Source organism: Mixophyes fleayi, chromosome 9 (assembly GCF_038048845.1).
Source record: "Mixophyes fleayi isolate aMixFle1 chromosome 9, aMixFle1.hap1, whole genome shotgun sequence".
NCBI classification, from domain to species: Eukaryota; Metazoa; Chordata; class Amphibia; order Anura; family Limnodynastidae; genus Mixophyes; species Mixophyes fleayi.
In genome coordinates this window covers 129,019,800-129,042,079 of record NC_134410.1, presented here as the reverse complement: position 1 = coordinate 129,042,079, position 22,280 = coordinate 129,019,800, and the positions used below count along the sequence as shown (strand labels likewise).

The following is a 22,280-nucleotide window of genomic DNA, read 5'->3' as shown; positions in this document are numbered from 1 at the left end:
CACTTTTCTTTTTAGAAGGTTTGATAATTCTACCGCTCAATGAGCAACATTGCACCAGCTGAAAACCCTCGTTACATTACTGTACTCCGACTCACCTCCCATTAGAGAGCAGCCCGCATGATTACATACCCCGCTGTACATGCATGTGTAAAACACAGAGCGATACAATGTTTCAACTAGCTTTATCACATACACAAATGATGGTCCTATAAATCAAAACATCATTGTTAAAGCATTAACCACACATGTTATAAACACAAATTGGACACTCTGTACTAGCACCCTTTCTGGGGCCTCGTCATCGCTGGCCCATTTTTTAGCGGTTTCACTTTCCACTTCCTCTTGCCGATACCAAATGTACGAAAATACATTAAAAAAAAAAGCACATAAAAATATATTTTGATGTCGTAAGCAGGAGACCATTCATCGAATTTGATGTGCCCTGTGCAATACCTGAAAATGCTAATTCTAAGAGTTTGTTTACATGCCTCTTCCATCCCCTTTCCAAGCAGTGTGGTCAGGCTCTGACCCTTTAGCTACTACTTGTTAAATGCATGATAGCCCTTAGGAATTAATAAATCCCAAGGGCTGACACCACCTCACGGGTAACACGGCATTGCAACGGAAAACTGGAACGCCAACGGAAAATTGCTCTAAAGCTGTTCACACATGTTTTACTATCAATAAACATAAAATGCTATATAAAAACACATTTAATTAACCGCAGTGGAAACGAGATCTAAATATTTTCAACCATAGGGTAGCAGAAAACTAAAACGCAATACTAGTGTTTGCTAATCTGATCATCAAGGATTAAAGATGATGTACACTCACTATCTCTTAAAATAAGTAAATAGGTTAGAATCAATTTGAAACATTTTCATTCAAAATGTACAATTTAGTTTTGGGTGGAGCTCACCAAGTTATAAAATATGGATATCTACTTGAAGCCTCCAATGATCCAGAGCCGTTATTCGTTTAAGGCAGCTTATTTTAGGCATACAGCGTAATTGACAACATCTCTCCCTATGAACTTCCTATTATATAAATATAGATTCCCAAATCTCGATAATTTGTCTTTCACCAGGACACTTGGAGTAAAGCGAACCACCAGGTTAGCATAATCTGCACCTGCTCTAGGATCTCTTGGGAAGAAGCAGTGTAAGATGCCATTGCCAATTTGCAAGTTTAATCAGCTCTGCAATAGTAATAAAAGTTGTAGACATCCCTGCCACTGTTACACTATCCCCGTACATGCAGTAATGAGCTTAGCAGATGTCTTTCACTGTGAGTATAAGAGCTACTGAAGGCTTAGTACCTGAACCATTAATAAAATATATCTCTTTCCCCATTCACATAGCTGCCAATATGGGTCTTGTTAGCATTTAAATAGAACCTGCCAGACAGATCTACAGAAACTTTTTACCTTGTTACTGCAAAGAGTCTTGTACATGAAATGTTTAGCAGAAAAACAAAAACCATCATTCGCCAAGAAGAGAGTATGTAATATAGTGCACCATTAGCGGATGGCGTAACAGATTCAGCTGTCAGCCTATGCTATGCACCCGCTAGACGCATCATCCTCACAACTCCGCTGCCGTGAGATGTAGTACAGACCTTTTTTTTTTTTGCTTTAACCAAAAGTAACTGTGTAATGTAAGTCTGAGGCCACAGGTACCAATGTGGCATTGTACTGGGACCCCAAAAGAGGAAGCTCCCTATATAATATATTGCTGTCAGGTGCTGTCCCAGCTCTCTCCTCTTCTAGCAGCGATGGACACCTGCAGTGTTGGCAGTGTTCGGCCGGTTGCCTAGTCATGAGATGTGACTTACGGTTCTCGGCTTGTCTATGTATAGGGACCTTCAAAAACCTATCGGCAGTCAAGGAGACATCACTGACCGCCGGACATTAACTAACTAAATAGCCTATATAAGGTTGACTCTGGCACTGACCCAGTGCTAGAGTATTGGATTACTTTCTGGGTGCTGTTTGTATCTACACCCTTGTACTCTCTTTTGGATTCCTCGTTGCCGATTAAGCTTGTTCATGATCATTCTTCTGTTTATCAATTCTGGCTCCATTGATTCTTGGCTCAACATCAGCTACCTTGACCATTCTTCTGCTCATCGATGCCTGACCCGTTAGGATTCCTGGCATGACCTTGGCTACCTAGACCATTCTTCTGCTTCATGTTTCTGACTCCGTTGGACTTCATGGTAATGACCCGGCTTGTTCACTACACTTTGTTCATGTTTCCAGCTATTTTGCTTTACGACTTGACTGTGCTTCCCAAATATCTGCCACATTAAGGTCAGAACACCTTTCAGTAATCAGTCTTCACATCCTTCTCATCTGGGGACGCTCTCAGAAGTCGTCAAGATAGAACAACCTCTATAGCTTATCAGATAATCAGGATGCTCCTAGCAGTACAGAGTATTTCAGGAGAGGGTTGAGCTGGACTTATGGGAGGCAGTGAAGCTTCATCTGTAAACGGGTTTCCTAACAATATTGTTATGAGGTAGAAACTACGCTAAGAAACACTGATACTCGTTTTTCCTTACATAAATGAACTTATCCTGAAATTAAGGGGTCTATTTATGAATAAGACAAAGCAATGAACTGCGCACATGACGCCTAAATTTCTTGTTGAACTCAGTATAAAACACCATCAATTGGAAAATTACAGAAATAAAATTGAAACATATAAAACCACATATTTATTAAATTAGCATAAGTAATAAATAAAAACAAAACAGAAGAAATATCGTTAATTAGTAGCAGCAAATAATTACCACCAATAGGAAAGTATAGATTCACTAATAACCAACCAGATGGAGTGAATAACAGTCAGTAACAGATTACTTCAGGAACTTTGAAGTTAGTTTTGGCTTTACTTAATCCAATAAAAATAATTCCAAATCAATGGAGGGTGAGAATGTTCATATTAAGCAATCTAGATCCTGACAGCAGTCGGGAGGATGGAGCGTGAGTGAATAGAGAACATCCACACACCCTTTAGACCTCAACCCCGATTGTAAGCTGTTAATGTGCGGTATCTTGTTGTTAAAAACTCACCCAGAGCTGGGGGCTGGATGGAAAAAAAATTCTGTTTGTATGCCCCTCTCTTGTTGTATCGGCTCACTGGCGGTAGCCAATCAAAACTTCGTCTGTGGTGCGGACTACATTAGTGTCCAGACAGAAAGTAGTATAGCCCCAAGTCAGTTCCTTCAAATAGAAATTAATAGCTAACAAGTCCAAGTTAGCCAGAAGAGATACTGATTTTGCCACTATTCAAATTCTCCACAGTCTCAAACTAGATTGGATTGAAAAATTTTGAAACATAATATAGCGACGCTTTTCGTCTGCTTAATGCAGACTTTCTCAAGCAATGTCCTATTTATGAAGCCCTAAGCCATGCGGAAACTGATTTTCCCGCATGGGTTAGGCATTTTTAAGTAAAACGTTTATGTACTAAAAGCCTAACGCAGGAGATATCTTTAATTAAGATATTGTCATGCATGCAATACTGATTTCAAACACCAGGTGGTGCTTATGTAAACCTGTACTGCGCATGCATGACATCTGCATGGCAACCATTGCGAGCAGCGCACAGCTTATGATGTACTCTGTAAATAATAACTGAACATACACAGACTAAATTGAATCATTATTAATTTCTGATTTGGACTATGACTTAACTAATAGACCTCTAGGGCCTGATTCATTAAGGATCTTAAATGAAGAGGTATCTTATTTCAGTCTCCTGGACAAAACCATGTTACAATGCAAGGGGTGCAAACTAGTTTTCTGTTTTGCACATAAGTTAAATACTGACAGTTTTTTTCATGTAGCACACAAATACTTGATAGCTTATTTGTACACTGAAATTTAAAGTTGATATTTGTGTGCTAAATGAAAAACAGTCAGTATTTAACTTATGTGTAAAACAGAAAACTAGTTTGCAACCCTTGCATTGTAACATGGTTTTGTCCAGGAGACTGAAATAAGATACCTCTTCATTTAAGATCCTTAAAGAATCAGGCCGCGAGTTTGTTGCTTACCTTTCTTAGTACTCTGCATTTATGTGGTAAAAGTAAGGACATTCATTTTTTTTACCAAAGGTCTGACGTGCGTTAGCTATATTTGTTATCTGCAGAAACTATGTGCATGGAGGAGAAATCTAGGGGTATTAATGTAACCTGTCATATATATAAAAAAAATCTAACATTAATAGCACAGTATGGGTAAAAGTCTCATTGCAATGTACAGCTATTAACACGCATACGTGCATGGGAAAATCAGTTGTTAATCTGTTCCCCTCCCTGCACTGTCCATTATTTCCAGCTCAGATGTTGCTCAGGTGGGATGTCCTGTGGGCTGAGATGGTCATGTAACACTAATCTCATGTGATCATTCAGAGCCAATGGTTTGAAGGCTGGCAGACGTCTTACAGTTTAATGATGTCACAGGGAGTTTCTCAGGAACACATAGCATGCTCCTACCAGCACTTAGGCTGGTAACATATTCATTAATCCTTAGGAATATTCGCATGCATCTGTCCAGAAGGTGTCTGACTGTATGTAAGCATGAAAGAAAATGGGAATTTTGAACAAACTATTCAGCTATAACATACAGTAAATGTGAATTGTCTGTTTTGTTTTTAAATGTAATGAAGTAAAAACTTTACAGTATTTTTTTTTTATGAGTTCACATTGCAGAGCATGTTCTGCTAATCAGGGACAAGTTTCTGAATAAATCCATTTTGATTCCACGGTGCAAGAAATTAAAATATGAAAAACGCAGACGGCATAATATATAATTGTTCTGGTCATTGCATATATGTATGTGATGTATATAGTTGACATGTTCATGGTGAGCCCTGCATAAACATTTCTGTATCCTCAGCGCGATACTAAAGAATGTTTGTGGAGTGTGATTTACACAACAGATGGTGACGCTGGACAGGAGATCAGCACATTTACAATATTCCAACCAAATTCTGGCCAACGATTCTGCTTCTTATCAGATGGTTTCAATCAGCAGTTGGCAAAGGAATGAAAGCTTACAGTAAAAAAACTGACTTAGCGTGTACGTCGATGTTTCTCATGGGGACTCAGGATGGGTTTTTTCTCTTCTTCCTTGTGTTATTTCACACAAGGGTTAGGCAAGTTCTTCTGGGAGAAGAAGGTAGGTTTATGTACAAGGTCAATAATCATTTATTATCTCCTGGTCTCACAATACATTATGCCCACTCCAACAAATCCTTTTTAGTTTTTTGCACAAGAATTTCCTAACCAGTAACACAAAAAAAAAAGGTTTTTATTTTAATTAAATTGGAGTAAGCCCATTTCTTGCTAAAGATGGACCAGTTTGGAATATCTGTGCGGTTGCCTAACAACATGCAAGCTCATTGTTTGTAGTGATAATACAACGGAGACTATTGTTATGCAGTCTAATCAAATCAACATTTCACATGAGTAAAGAGAAATGCTTGCTGCAAACAGATAAATGGTTGCCGACATTCATAAACCAAGGATAACCCAAGACTGGGTACAGTGCAACAATTCACAGATGGAGCAATTTTTTTTCTTAGAACGACAGCACACTCCTCTATCAGTGAGGATGGAGTGGGCGCGGCTACTGGTGCACAATTGGGCTTATCTTGTGCAATTTATGTAAATTAAAGTTTGTTCCATCTGTTTGTTCCATTTAAGACACCACACCTTTTGGTGGTTGGTGAAGGGGCTTATCCAATTCATACATATATCTAAGAGAGACGTTTGGAAGGAGAGATGGACTCAGACAGCAGAGCTTAGCACGACTTTGCACTTTTGTCTAGGAAACCATTGGATGGACCCTGTATGAACGCTACAGATGCACATGCAGCGCAAAAGTGGGCACTTTAGTCACTAAACAGACACACACTTTTGCATTGTGTCCATCCATCATAACAATGTCATCCATTGTGTCCATCCATCCATTGTGTCCATCCATCATAACAATGTCATCCATTGTGATTACTTAGTAAAGTTTGTTGATCTGCTTATTTTGGGAAGGCTTTTGTGTGCATTTGTTCCCAAATCAGGAGGGGGGAGATCCTGAACGAAGTGTTAGGTTTAAAATTATTTTTATGGGTCTTCGGGTGTATTCAATATGGAGAATACGACTTTGGTATTTACTAATAAACACGTCAAGACATTATTCCGTCAAATGTATCCAACGCTTTATTACATTATATTGTCTATGAATAGGGTAATGCGACTATAGCATTTACTGCTAACACTGTCACACAGCATCTCTATAGGCTGTATTTAGGCGTAAATATACGTATTTGTAGGTCTGACGCAGGAATACCACTGTGCTTTGCGTTGGTCGTATAATGAGACAAGTCTGACTCACCATACACCTGTGGTTCCGTAACTTTTACTTGTACATTTAGGGGGCAAAAGTGGATCCAAATTTAAATGAGGCCCACCGTGTGTCATCGGGAATTTACTTTTAATGTATCCAAATCAAATTGCTAATCAGTTTGTCAGGTAAAAGGTGTACATTTAAATGAGCAATTTACAAATTAACAGGCGCTTCTCCATCATCGGACCGCAGCCGGGGGCTTGTCCTTTAACTGCCCCAATAAGATGGTAGGTAAAATTCAAGTGCATATAATCTGCTTGTCTTACACTATACAAAACCGTGATTATACTGAAAGTAGCTGGTCGATTTATACGATCAGGAATCGGCAAATTGTGGCTTTCCCGTTCTGCCTGTTGTTTGGGAATAATGGAAACTGTAGTTACGCATCTGCCATTAAACTCCAGTAAACTCCTTTATAATAACAAGTTGGGGATAACGCATTAAACAATATTCATCCAAACACCAGCACGGATAGAGCTGTGGAATTCAGTTACGTGACTTGTTAGGCAGGATACCGAGCTTCGTACATTATTAAAACAAGATTATATTTTAGGCCCATTTTTTGTGCTGGATGCGTCTCTCGCTGCTAAACTGTGATTTATCATCAATCCGCCACACGGAGGAAATCAGCTGACCCTCAAACTATTGTCTCTTTCATTTGTCTCTCTTTATATAGCACAAGCCTACTACGTGTCATTGTATACTTGACGATGTGGCGTTCATTATTCTCCCCTCTGCTGTAAACATTTTTTTTTTTTTTATGCAGAGGATTCCTGCTATGCAATGTCATTTCATGTAGACACTATACAGATGTTACTCGCATCATACTAGAGTATAAGAGGATAATCTCACTTCTTAAAGGTACATCACTCATCAGTACAAATGGATTCACGGTTATGGAGCAACAATCTGCAAAGGAGAGTTTAACAAGTAATCACATGGCTCAAACCTTTAGCGTTTATACATTTTCACTATCCTGGCAGCGGCTCTGGAATGGTTGACCAATCATCTTGCTTATTGGTTCGTTTAGATAATATCGTTGCACATCCGTTATATCATCAGATGTCATTAGCCATCGGGGTCAAGCTCAATAAAATTGCCCAGACCGCACTCCCGATTGAGTATTATGGGGACTGTGGTTTAATGCGGTATATTTCATTTAATCTTTAATCCTCGCTCATGATAACACAAGTTGTTTTTACGTTGATGTTTTTTTAATCAGGGTCTCTAAGTTATGTCGGGCACTAGAATAGTTAAAGGACATATCTGTACCTGCTTGGTGGGAGGCACATAGCTTTCCCCACTGCAAAAGAAGATGATTTGGCGTCGCCCTATACTTACAATGGGATGCATTTATCGCCTTTCATTTGCATGTCTCTATGTAGGAAGGGGGAATGTCTAAACACACTTTGAACAAAGTATTAAAAGGATTCAAACACACAAATGTGACAGCTGTAGTACAGACAGTCCAGAAGTTCCCTCAATCTGATGATTAATTTGTTACATAAAATGAGCTAAATCGAGCAGTATTTTAGGAGAAGAACTTAAATGTTGAGATGAATAAAGGGTTGTGACACCCAATTGTTAGCAGGTTGGATATTGAAGTCACATTTTCCTCTTTACACCATGTTTTAAGATGTATCGTAAAGACACAGAGCCAAGCGCAGACAGACCAGGAAGTGGACGATCGCCTTGAAGTGATCTTGGTGGACAATTTGGTGGCCATCAAGAAGTAGGATTGTACTTTTTGCCTTTGTTTGACTCTACCCAACATCTTTATAATCAGTTTCTTGCGAGTTCTCTGTAGTTCGGTTTCCTCGGAATGAAGTCTATCCACATGCGAGATCTATCACGGTCATCTTCAGTTAACCTTTCCCATGTGCCACGTAGCTGTACATTTCCTGGCTCAAGCAACACCACATGCGAATATATGGGAAACAAGTTAACCCGTGCATGATACTCATGCATTCTAGTCAAATCAAGCTACTTAAGGTCTTAAAAAGGTTCTTGTCATGCATTTGGACCTAGCCCAGGCCTCCTCAGGGGAAGAGCGTTAAAAGGCAAGCGGCCTTTTTAATGTGTGTTCATGAGGTAAAATTACCTCACGAAAATGAGTTTGACCCCTCAACTCGTAAATTTAGCCTTTACAACCCCTCCCACGGGGGAAGAGGGGATGATGGAAGTTAACTGACTTGACTATTCTAATTTTTTTGTCAAATAATGTCAGTATACCGAATTTCAGGTCAATTGGATGAGCCCTTTCAGAGAAAATAGTTTTTACACACACACACACACACACACTAACGCACGCCTCTACACATGTGTGTTCATGAGGTAAAATTACCTCACGATAATGAGTTTGAGCCCTACCAAATTTCAGCCCTTTTTGAATTTTTTTCCCCACACACACTAAGAATTTAGTAGGTCAGTGTATAACTCTGCCCAGCAAGTGGCGCTGCAACTTGGGTTTTTTTTTTTCACACACACACAGACGCCACTAAGCATTTATATATTAGATTCCACATAAAGTCGTGTGGAGCCTGGAGAGTCATTTTAGAAAACAATTCAACACCTTTAATGGTGCTGGGTGGCAGAGGTACAGTATAACAAAAGGGAGGGCAGGTAGAAACATGACCCCCGCGCTGTGACCCTGAACGTACATCAATATATAACATGGCATCATTCCTGTTGCAGCTACATTGCCATGGAAACGTGACCCCCCCCCCCCCCCCGCGCATTTCCTGTGACTTTCACTTACTAAACATGAACTATGACCTTTCACCTCGCAGGTATCTATACTTATTGATCTGTAATTTGTGCCCAGGAAAACAAGAGTTTCGCAAACCACATCTGGTTAGGTGTGAGGCGCCCTGTGTATGTTTTTGGCCCTCATTCCTTGAACAGTAGTAGCTATATCCATGTACTTTACAAATTACAATATAGATCCAGCTAAGACAGTTTCAAAAATATGAGTAGGATTTTTAGGGCACACCTAGGTAGGTCCAGAAATGAACGAAGCAATTTATCAAACGTCAAGTTTCTATGAGATGTCAGTGTTGAAAAAGTCGCATTTGTGGAATTCAAAGCAAAAATGTCTTAAAAATTAATTTTTACTACCTCCCGTTGGCGTGACCAGGAGGTCACTTTAATCTGTCTTAAGGCTGAAATTTTTTTATGTATCCGGTATAAATGTCACAGCGATGTGCTTGCACACCTGTGACGCAATGATTTCAAAGCTTGTTGCACAGTGTGGATCTGGGAACATAAAAGGTCACAGGACAGTTGTTAAATATAGTGTGAAAATAGGTTTTATTCCAAGGATACTTTTGGAAATGCACCTATAGTTATTTTCTTTGAAGCAGTAATAGGAGATTGGGAATTGATTTGTTGGAACATGAGACTAGTTTTACAAATCGTTCCGCAAATCAAACCGTGATAGATTTGCTTAACTTTAGCTGAAGGGACATATTTGTACGTCACACATACTGGCAGCTAGGTAGACATGGCGCCACCAAGACAATCATCTGACACAAGGGTAATACATGGATATTAGATTAGGAATTCTTACACCTGTCCGAAACAGGTCATGTTTTCAGGATATCTATATGTGGGAGCTAGTAGGATACAATCTGAAGTAGTCAGCTGAGAATGAACAAAAAAATCCTCAAAATATAAACTCATTGGGAGACTGGAGACCTTGACTCTGCTCTATTTAAAATCCTAAAGGACACCATAAATACCAGACATCGCAATCAGCCCACAGCACCAGTGAAGCGTAGATCCACTCACAGGGAATTGGTGCAAACAGTTTGTGCCTCCTACCTCATTGATATCACCACTTCCTGGGGAATTGAAAGGCTGAATATTGGTTCAGCGCACAAAAGACGGCTGCCCCCGAGTACAGGCGGGTGAAAAACTGCCGGGAAATAGTAATCATCAAAGCCAGGGAATGAATTTGACAATAAGGGAGCGTGAGCCGCTATCCAGCAACAATCTATGTAAAATCCACCCCAGAATTTATTTCTGATCTCTGCCTGTGCGTTGTGAGCCCCTCACTACAACATTACTACATCTGCCGTTTTATGTTTGTAAGGAAAAGGGGGATGGGGGGGGTGGGAGACAAGAAGCAGATGTCGGGATAAGGAGAAAGCAAATGGTTGGATCAGACATAGGATGATAGGATGGGACTGGAAAGAACATTTTAAGAGTGTGTGTGTGTGTGTGTGTGTGTGTGTGTGTGTGTGTGTGTGTGTGTGTGTGTGTGTGTGTGTGTGTGTGTGTGTGTGTGTGTGTGTGTGTGTGTGTGTGTGTGTGTCTTTTTTCGTTCAGTTGGATGTTTGACAATGGGCGAGTCTCTGTACAGCGCATTGCAAGCTGTTTACTACGAAGCGTTCATCTTGTTATTAATTTGCAGTACAGCCCTCATTATTAGATTACATTTTAGCTTGGGAAAAATCATTTAGTAAATAAAAGTCACATGCCCAAGAACTAGGTTCATATACACAAGATACTGCCGCCGTCACCCTCCTCCCCTTATAAGCTATTGTGGCATCCTTCAACGTCACTCCGAGAGGTTTTATGAAATCTAGGAGTGGACACAAGTGCAATTTAGGATTACTGGCACTGGGATCAAACCGCCCCAGAATCAATCAATACAATTGTCTATGGAATGACACGAGTACCCCAATAATGTACGTACTGGAGGAATGGAGGTATTTATTAAAACTGGTGTACAGGTAACTGTGCAAAAAAAAGTACCAAAACAATGTTTGGTCTGATTGGTTGATTTTGTGTTTATTCATTTTAGCTTTTTTGTTGCACTCATCCAATTATCTAGCGCCCTCCACATCCCTTGCCCCCCCTTACCTGCCCATTTATGTCATATCACTGTAAGCCAATGCCACACCCACTGGATTTGTGCTGACAAAGCATCACCCTACAAACAGACTGTTTCAGCCTTGTTTGGACTCACCAGTGAAAGAGAAGCAGACAAACTCCCAAACGAGAAATGACAGAGAAAGAAAATGTGCTAAAACAAAAGAGGTCAACTTGGTAAACAGGAGTACTTTAAAGAAAGACTGATGTCTTTTGCTAATAAGATGTACAAAAGGCAAAGTATAACAGTAAAACATTTCAGATATTTGAAAGCAGCAGGAGAGAGGCTGATAGGAGATACCAGGCGGTTCTTATCGGCCACCCAATGCAATGTTTTGGAAAACTGCACAGAAGATGTGGGTGAAATTAGCGTTGCTTCTGCTGAGCGAGACACGTCAGGGTGCAGGAAAGAGCTTGTATGAAGGGATTTCTTTTAGGGGTGGTGGGTGGGTTCCGAGTTGTCCTGCTATGTCTGATTCTTACTGAATCCTCTCGCTCCTGCAATGCAGCTGGCTTGAGTTTTCTGCGCAAACCAACAGTCCAAAAGCACTCCCCAAACTCAGTAAAAGGCTGCTGGGAGAGCACAAGAAGGAGAAGGAGCTTGCTCTATTTTTTTTTGTTTTGTTCTGTACACAGGGCTGTGGCCCTAACACGCATTACAAGAAACATATGTCTCGCTGAGGCAATATTTAGATGATAGAACATGGTCCAGTCGGAGGGAGGTGAATGAGTGGTGTTCTTTACTGAGAAACCTTTAACAATTGCAGTAGAATAGAAAGCAGAGAAAGGAATGACCTAGTTTTTAACCCCAGTGGAACCAAAATATCTGACTTGGCTAATCCTTCCTGCTAGTTTCGGGCTTTCCATCTGGGTTACAGCTGACCAAACTCCCTCCTCTCCAGTCTTCAGTTGGATGCATTCCAGTGCATTAAACAAAAAAGAAAAAAAATGTACAGCTCATTTCAGTGAAACAAACTTCTGCTCTTAATTGAGGATTACAAAGTGGTCTGGGGGAAAAAAAAAATGGTTTTGCAGAACATAGGAGAATATCATGCATGTTTTTCCGAACGTGAGGTTTTCTTTTGAATGATGGGGAAATACTGAGAGGGACATTACTGTTTTATTGGCATAATTAAATGTATTTAACAAAAGCTTCCAAGGACAAAGCCCCTTTTCTGTGGTTTAGTTGCTGGTAACCGATACACTCCGAAAGGGCTGGATTTTATGGCAGCGGAATATTTCAGAGCTGAGGTCACGTTGACATCACCCGAGTTTTAGACAGTGGTGGTTTAAAGTTCATTCATCCGACCTTCCTCAGAACAGGCTGGTCGTGTCAGGGCTACTTATTTGCCGTCCTGCCGTTTGTAACAGCGATCGTTATACGAAGAACAGGTTTAATCTCCATGGGGCCTTTTTTCTGCATGGTTTCGGCATTTTTAAGTAAAATCTTAATTTAAGAAAATCGGAGGAGATATCTTCTGCATTAGGCAAATTACCGCATTAAACCGCAGTCCCCCAAAAACTCAAGAGGGACAGTGGTCTGGGCAATTTTATGAAGCTTCGAAAAGCTTAGCTTATGGAGCATGACCCCGATGACTAAAATCGTCTGAAGATGGCATTAGCCATTGAATCCTATGGGCAGAACATCGCAGGAGAGGGATCTTCGGATAGATGACACAGCATAATCCTGCCTCGATAATATCCAGTCACAACATCTTTACGCTCCGTAAAGACATGTCCTGCGCGCGGCAGCTCTGCAAATTTCCTTCATAAATGTCACCCAGTGTGTTTATCTTTGGTATCGGAAGTTGTGTAGGTAAAACTTCTGGGCCCCAGTGCAGAAAACGCCAAGGGCCGACACGGAAACATTTAGTGAAAGGGAATATGGTCTATGGTATCAGAGTTATGTGGGAGATGCCCTAATTGTGGAGAGGAATGCAAAGTTCTTGTATGGTAAAAGATAGATAGTGCCGGATCAAACATTAATCACAGACTGAGTCATGTCTGCACACAACATAGTGTGTCCTGTGAAGATCCCACTACACCCCCTATGGATAAAGTAGCAGCATAGCACACGGCCAGCTTTAAAAGGTTGGCATGTTTGAACAATAGATTACTAAAATATTTTTTTGGGGGGCAAATAATGATTAGCAACAAATACCATATAATTACAATTTTCTAATTATAAGTAATGCTACTGACAAATATTTTACTCTTAATCTAAATCAATATTCACTGTCTGAGGCCTAGATTTACTAAGCTGCGGGTTTGAAAAAGTGGGGATGTTGCCTATAGCAACCAATCAGATTCTAGCTGACATTTTGTAGAAAGTACTAACTAAATGAAAGCTAGAATCTGATTGGTTGCTATAGGCAACATCCCCACTTTTTCAAACCCGCAGCTTAGTAAATCTAGCCCTGAGTGTTTTGCTAACAGTTATGAAAATAGCACAGCGGATTTAAACACATTTTTACATTTCTACATACAGCGTATCAGGTAAAACAATTATCTTTTCCTTTCTATATCAACATTCAGTAATCTTTGCAGAAATTAAAGTAACTAGGCAATATGGATGCCATCCGCAAGATGGAGGATGCCCCTGAGGCGACCACCACAAGATGGAGGGAGGGTGTCCCTGAGGTGACCGCCACAAGATGGAGGGAGGGTGCCCCTGAGGTGATAACCACAAGATGGAGGGAGGGTGTCCCTGAGGTGATAACCACAAGATGGAGGGAGGGTGCCCCTGAGGTGATAACCACAAGATGGAGGGAGGGTGCCCCTGAGGTGATAACCACAAGATGGAGGGAGGGAGCCCCTGAGGTGACCGCCACAAGATGGAGGGAGGGTGCCCCTGAGGTGATAACCACAAGATGGAGAGAGGGTGCCCCTGAGGTGATAACCACAAGATGGAGGGAGGGTGCCCCTGAGGTGATAACCACAAGATGGAGGGAGGGTGCCCCTGAGGTGATAACCACAAGATGGAGGGAGGGAGCCCCTGAGGTGACCGCCACAAGATGGAGGGAGGGAGCCCCTGAGGTGACCGCCACAAGATGGAGGGAGGGTGCCCCTGAGGTGATAACCACAAGATGGAGGGAGGGTGTCCCTGAGGTGATAACCACAAGATGGAGGGAGGGAGCCCCTGAGGTGATAACCACAAGATGGAGGGAGGGTGTCCCTGAGGTGACCGCCACAAGATGGAGGGAGGGAGCCCCTGAGGTGACCGCCACAAGATGGAGGGAGGGAGCCCCTGAGGTGACCGCCACAAGATGGAGGGAGGGTGTCCCTGAGGTGATAACCACAAGATGGAGGGAGGGTGCCCCTGAGGTGATAACCACAAGATGGAGGGAGGGAGCCCCTGAGGTGACCGCCACAAGATGGAGGGAGGGTGCCCCTGAGGTGATAACCACAAGATGGAGAGAGGGTGCCCCTGAGGTGATAACCACAAGATGGAGGGAGGGTGCCCCTGAGGTGATAACCACAAGATGGAGGGAGGGTGTCCCTGAGGTGATAACCACAAGATGGAGGGAGGGTGCCCCTGAGGTGATAACCACAAGATGGAGGGAGGGTGTCCCTGAGGTGACCACCACAAGATGGAGGGAGGGTGTCCCTGAGGTGACCACCACAAGATGGAGGGAGGGTGTCCCTGAGGTGACCGCCACAAGATGGATGGAGGGAGGGTGTCCCTGAGGTGACCGCCACAAGATGGAGGGAGGGTGTCCCTGAGGTGATAACCACAAGATGGAGGGAGGGTGTCCCTGAGGTGATAACCACAAGATGGATGGAGGGAGGGTGTCCCTGAGGTGACCGCCACAAGATGGATGGAGGGAGGGTGTCCCTGAGGTGACCGCCACAAGATGGATGGAGGGAGGGTGTCCCTGAGGTGACAGTTACAGTTATAATGGAGGTTCTGTGTGACTATAAGGTAAGACTCTCTGTCACTGGACACACATCACACTTATGTGGTGATTAAACATAACTATCAGCCAAATGTTCAGTACATTTCTTCTTATAAACTGGGAGGAATAATTAATACGGATATTCTGATAAATATGTGACACTATTGCCTGTTTTCCTGTCAGAGTCACTTACAGACAGATAAATATATGTCACGGTCTCACCCTCTTCTGTTATCTCTGTATAATGCTCTCTCTCTCACACTGTAATGTCTGTCTCAGATGTCTCTCTTACCACCTTTGTTGATGTCACTCTCTCAGGTGTCCTGGTCACTGCTCCCTCTATATCCTCCTATCACCCTCAGCCCTCTCCCGGTCACCTGGCTGCTCAGACCTCTCCCGGTCACCAGGCTGCTCAGCCCTCTCCTGGTCACCTGGCTGCTCAGCCCTCTCCCGGTCACCAGGCTGCTCAGACCTCTCCCGGTCACCTGGCTGCTCAGCCCTCTCCCGGTCACCAGGCTGCTCAGCCCTCTCCTGGTCACCAGGCTGCTCAGACCTCTCCTGGTCACCAGGCTGCTCAGCCCTCTCCTGGTCACCTGGCTGCTCAGCCCTCTCCTGGTCACCTGCATCCAGTCCCCACAGAACATTCCAGAAGCCTCACAGACCGGACTTACGCTGGGTCCTAGAGTCTCCTGTATCATGCTGTGAGACAGTCTTGGTCCCCTGGGTCCTAGTGCCCAGCAGTTTCTGGGCATCACATCTTTCATTAAATGGAAGGTTTCACCTTATTCCTGACAGTTAGGGTCATGTGTGGCCCTTTTGAACATAGAGGGCTGCCCATGAGGCCCCTGAAGTGTATCAGGTTGCCCATCCCTGGTATAAAGGCATGAGCTCTTTCCTCTGGAGAACTGATATACAGATAATGGTGTCATATCACACAGACAGGGTGACGGGTTACCATCTCCCAGTCACTATGAGGAGCACTGTACACAGATAATGGTGTCATACACACAGACATGATGACAGAGTACCGCCTCTCAGTCACTGTGAAGAGCACTGCTACACAGATAATATCATACACATAGACATATGGACGGAGCACCTCCTCTCAGTCACCGTGAGGAGCACCGATACACAGATAATGATATCATACACATAGACATATGGACGGAGCACCTCCTCCTAGTCACTGTGAGGAGCACTTATACACAAATAATGATATCATACACATAGACATATAGATGGAGCACCTCCTCCTAGTCACTGTGAGGAGCATTACTGTACAATTTAATGAGAAGTGGGGAAAGACAAGAGTAATGTAGTATATTTTAGGTATAATGCTCTAAATTACAGAAACACTAATACTGAAAACCATTTTGGCTCAAAATGTGCATTATAACAAGAAAAACACATTATTAGGTTTCTTATGATTCACTGTGACACTAGATAACAGTCAAAGGGACAGCTGCTGTAGAACAAGTCCCAGCTTCCAGCAGTGCACACTGCTGGGGCCCAGCAGTGTGCACTGTTAGCAGCTGGGACTTGTAGTTCCCCAGCACAGCCACAGGTTGCCCCCAGCTCATGCAATGATGACACGTGACCTCAGCACGTGCTCAGGGCACCTGTGATGGACGATGTTACCTCAGACCTGTAACCATGACAGGAAAATCTGTGTATTGTAATCTAATACCTTCATAGCCGGGTCCAGGGCTCCAGCAGGGGGTCTGAGGGGGGTCCTGGCGGCTGCAGCTTGTCATACATGTGACCAGAACATGTGATGCATGTCAGAGCTCGTCATACATGTGACCAGTACATGTGATGCATGTCAGAGGTCGTCAGACGGGAGGTCAGAGCAGGTGATATCTATGTGAGTATAGATGGGACATAACGAATTTATTCTAAATAGATGTGTTTTGTTTAATAGGAATGAGGAGCCTGGTTACATATAGATTGTATTACACTGAAATATCCTCGGTAATGGAAACATAAGTACTATAATCTATTATACACTTGCTGCATGTGTCCCATGTAAGTGGTTGGTTCCTATGCCTTAACTTGTTAACTATGCAATATATATATATAATCCTATTGCAATGCAGACTTGCACAGTATTACAGATGTGTCTGGCTGTAACTTGCTGTTCATAAGTAGCTTTATTTGCAGATATTTGTGATTGACCATTAAGTATTAACTACAAGTCGCCATTAATAGTTATAAAGCCATTAGACATTGTACTCTGAGGTAATGTGTGTGTATATATTTATATTTCTTATTCTCCACTGGATATAGTGATGTTTTCAGGAGCACTAACAGGACAGGTTTTCCAGTGATCCTGATTATACCACCTGTGGATGTGCTGTAATGTGGCAGTCAGTAATGAGGAGACCTGGAAAACCTGCCCTGGTAGGGCTCTCTGAGGACTGGATGTGGGAAGCCCAGGTATATAGTATTATATATGACAACAATAGTAAATGTGCAACTGTTATTGTAATGATGTGTGTGTATATATATAAGGAAAAACAGTTCAATATGCAGTTTAAAAAATATTAAAGGGACAATATAAACCATTAAAATAACGGGTTTTGGTTATTTTCATAATATTTGAGCACAAGAAAGAGACTAAACCTGACAGTGTGAGGCATAGTTTTATGGCAACGTGTAGGGGTGTCCTGTCAGCCATTTATGGTTGGACTCACATGGGATATTCATGCAGAATTGTCCTATTGCAGTTACCATAGGTAGAAACTTGTTATGCTGAGATTTCAGCAGCGTGTTACAAATGCTGAGTGGTGCAGGAATTATAGTGGCAGGTACTATACCTGCCTGGTGGATTTCAGGGAGCTCAACCTCTTCGCACTCCTAGGAACTGACTCCTGGGGGTATATTTACTAAACTGTGAGGTTTGAAAGAAGTGGAAGTGTTGCCTATAGCAACCAATCAGACTCTAGCTGTCATTTTGTAGAATGTACTAAATAAATGATAACTAGAATCTGATTGCCCAGGAAATCAATCTGCATCTAGTCTTGTGGATTTGCAGAGTTATCTTAAAATGTGCACAAGGAAGTCACTTAAAGGCCCAAATTGCAACCCTTCAGGAACACCCGGTCCATGCATTTCAATTTCTACCTTTTCCTCCTAAAATGCTGCTCGGTTTAGCTTTATCAGTGTCTCAAATCAATCCTGAGAATGAGGGGACATGGGGAACGTCTGAATTATACGTGGCACTTGTGTGTATTTCAGCTTTTGCGCGTTCGTGAGTGAGCCTTAATGATCGAGACTCTGGGTTCGCACCCATGTACCGAGATGTCATGCTCACCGTACATAAACTTAGACACCTACTCTCCGCCCCCTCAATGCCTCATTGCGTGGAGGGATCGCACTGCACAGAAGTGTAAATGTCACTTCAAAATCAATTATCAACCAATCAATTCAAAAGGATCTAGTGACAACCCTGAAACGTTAGGCTACATTGTCAAAAATATTGGTTCAGCCCAGACAACGTCTCGTGTAAGTCACAGGTACACCTAAAATAAATTCTTATTTGACTACAATAACTATATATATTTCCTATATGTCCCGTCCAAAAACTACACGTGTATTTATATATAAATGTCTTTGTGCATTCTAGCGCCATATGTCTTACAGCATATTCCGGACAAAATAACTTTGTTTAATAATAGGCTGTATTTTTCTTTTGAGCGGCTCAGCAGGCCACCCCGTTTCCAAGAAATTAGACCTTGTGACCTATGTATTATAAATTTAAATATATATACAGTATATAAATATATTGTACCGCTGTTTTTTTCCTGCTCACTTCTGTCAGCCATAACGAGAGAGAGAGAGAGATTTTGATTGCAGATGTCAGGAGTAGGATGTGCTTGTGATTTATTTGTCAGAATACATAATATAATGGCAGAGTTTCAAACGGGCCCCTTAATTGACCTCATCTGGAGGATCAAAGCCGGAGAGTGACTTAGTCAGGTGGTCTAGAGATGTCTCAACAAGAACCAGGGAGAGGAACAGCCCCACCCAGTTACCAAAAGTACATTATATATCATCATTCTTTCTGTGTGATACACAGAGGCGCCATACATGTAAAGCCAAGTGTAAGAACGGACCTTGTACGTCTCTTATGTATTGGTAGACGTATATATATATATATATATATATATATATATATATTTAGGCACATAAGGATGACTCCTATAGGCACCAGCATGGAAGATGGACCTTAGACACTTACCATGTCCCACTTCATCCGTAAATCCGCCCATATACGGTGAATAAAGCTTATTTCCGGAACTGGTTTATGGATAACCACTCTCTCCTTGACAGCCCATTTTAATTTTATTTACTGGGGATGGGGAAACGGTGCCTATTGTGGACAACCCCTATAAGATAAAGACAATCTAACCCATTTATCAAAGGGTGAAAAGCTCTGTTGCCAGCTATAACACTGTTATAGATATATATATCTGCCGTAACCACATGGCGGTGGTATACTTTGCCGGAAAAGGCTTCGCCAGTTTCCATGCATGATAAAATCTATTTAACGAGAGCTGTGGTGGAACTTCCACTGCCACAATGCCTGTTCTATTATCGCCCTCTCAGGGTGACTTTAAATGATGAAAACATTTATAAAGTTTCTTAGATTAAAAAAAAATTTTTTTTTTTTTTTTATTTTTTTTAATTTTGTAGTTTTTTTTTTTTAAGTGGGACAGAAATCCGGACACTCACGGCTGCATGTCTCTACAGACACTAGACCGGAAAAGCGGCAAGTTAACCCTTACAACCTAGGCCAGTATGGCTGAGTATCGCCCCGGTGATATCAATATTATTTTTAATAAAATGCCTTATTGCTGCAAGAAGCGGCAATAAAAATGTCAGCCTTATTGCCAGAGAAAGTGGCCTATTGATAAATAGAAGCCAATATTTCTATTGAAGGCTAAATTATTAGATGGTGGAAAGACCCCCTCCCCTCAGAATTTGTGATCAGCGGTAGCACTCCAACACAGTGTGGGAAGGAAATGTCATAACAGTCATAGGTGTTAGCTGAGAGAACGATGTCATCCGGCATGTCTCTGTGCAGAGGTGCTCTCTCTGACCAAAAATGGCATCCGTCCTCTGAAATGTAAGCAAAGGGATCGTTCTGCGGACGGTGGACGTAGCATTGCACTGAATCATTTGGGGCCATGCCAGATTTTATTTGCATTATTGTGTGAGCTTTATAGTCCGGTTTATCCACAGAAACTAAGATTTCGAGTGTTTTATTTATTTACGTTGCTGTGTTTAGATTGGGAAAGATTTGCAGGCAGCAGATGTTAAGCGGACATCAGAGCTTCGCCAATCGCATCGCGGCTACGGGTAAAACTCATTATACCGCTTGTGGGGCGATGTAACCAGATGTCAGGACGGGGCTGTATGTCTGTGAGATAGAGGGGTGAATACAGCGAATCTCTTGCATGATGGGAATATTTGGTTAGAGACAAGATTTAGGCAGGTTTAATTTAGATTTAGGATGGTGTAGGTGGTGATCCATAAAAGAGGACGAACGTGGGGATCTCCAGTATTACACCATAGTATATTAAACATAACTTTGTTTAGGGTGTGAACATGTCCGTTTTATTCCTTAAAACACGAGGGGGGGGTTCAATTCAAAGCATTGAGCCACGGAGAAAATAGATGTTTAATAGTGATTACAGCATAGTGGTTAGTATTGCTGGCTCCCAGGGCCCTATCTGTGTGGAGTTTGTACGTTCTTCCTGTGTTTGTGTGCGTTTCCTCCCACATAATCCAAAGACATACTGGTAGGTTAATTGGCAGTGTGTGGTTAGGATTTTAGATTGTAAGCTCCATTGGGGCAGGGACTGATGTGAATGATTACATTTTCTCTGTACAGCGCTGTGTAATATGTAAGCGCTATATAAATGACCGTTATTAATCACGGTTCTGAGTTGAAGATAGCCGGCATATGTATCGGAAGGATTTGTGAAGTAGCCATTAGTATTGTAAGTCCTGCAGAGCTAAAAATATATGTAGACTAATTATCTAACAATGAACAGATACTGTTTAGTTACTAATGTAAAGAAATGTTGAATTAAGTGACCGTTTTGGGCATATGCATACTGGAAGCCCTTTGAGCTGTCAGAGGGTGACATCAGGGAAGATAATTTGGGATGAAAGAATGTCAAGGAATCCATTTTCAAAGGAGACTGTCTCTTACTCTGTTGATCCTCTGTTATCTGAGGAAGTGAATGACACTCGCTCCCTGATATCTACGTAAAACACTCTCACATCTTATTTTTTTTACACTGAACGTTTTTCGTGCAGTCATTTTTTGGGGGGATTCCCTCGAGACCTTTGACAAAACTATCCAGTGCGTTATCCATTAAAACGCCTCTAATAATCAGTAATGATGTGCGCTGACTTCTATTGATTAATTCTTCCGTTTCTGTGTGTACCAACAGCATTGTATTATCTGTGCGTTGAGAATGCAGATAAGTAGCATGTTATCACACACAAAGAAAACCTAAATATGGGTTATAGGAATGAAATCTGTGTGTTTTTTGATTTTTAAACGTACAATATGCGTTTATTTTTATCTTTTGTTCTTCTCCAAATAAACTGTAATGCATTGCTTTCTACAACATTAAAGGGGCACTTTTCTTTTTACGCTAAGATTGTCACAGAGTTTAATTGTAACTTAAATCAAGTGTAAAAAACGGTAGAATCAACCAAATTTAGTTAAATCTGGAATAAGCCCTCAAAAAGAAATCCCCTTTTTTAATTACCTGGTAAAAGGGGCATTTATTAAAGGGCAATTGCCGCTTGCACACGGTAGAGGCAGCCATTTTATAAGCTGAACCAAGTATGAGACTATAGGAGGCAGCCATATTGTGTGCTGAGGTAATATGATGAACTGTTAGCCTATCAGCTGACTAGTAACCAGTACCTCTCGAATATTAGTGAGGCCGTTCCCTCTGTACGTCACTGGTTCCTCACACATTGATATACTGGCTCAGACCGCAAAATGTCCGCCACTACCTTGTGCAGATGAAAGATCTACTTTACAATAAAGCCCAGGCTGTTACTTACCTGTT

The 22,280-nt window shown here is 41.9% G+C and overlaps 1 protein-coding gene and 1 long non-coding RNA gene across 3 annotated transcripts in view; one reads left to right on the top strand and one right to left on the bottom strand.

The window, feature by feature from the left end:
• The window catches only part of COL5A1 (collagen type V alpha 1 chain), a 270,218-nt gene extending 254,689 nt beyond the window's left edge, over window positions 1-15,529 (bottom strand). For both annotated transcript variants that reach the window (XM_075185732.1, XM_075185733.1), the window contains exon 1: window positions 15,476-15,529. The gene's annotated coding sequence lies outside the window, so the exon portion shown is untranslated. The remainder of the gene's footprint in view (window positions 1-15,475) is intronic.
• Window positions 15,530-16,672: 1,143 nt separating this feature from the next.
• LOC142101331 (uncharacterized) overlaps window positions 16,673-22,280 on the top strand; it is a 133,253-nt gene continuing 127,645 nt past the window's right edge. The window contains exon 1 of the long non-coding RNA XR_012678982.1: window positions 16,673-17,047. This is a non-coding gene — a long non-coding RNA (uncharacterized LOC142101331). The remainder of the gene's footprint in view (window positions 17,048-22,280) is intronic.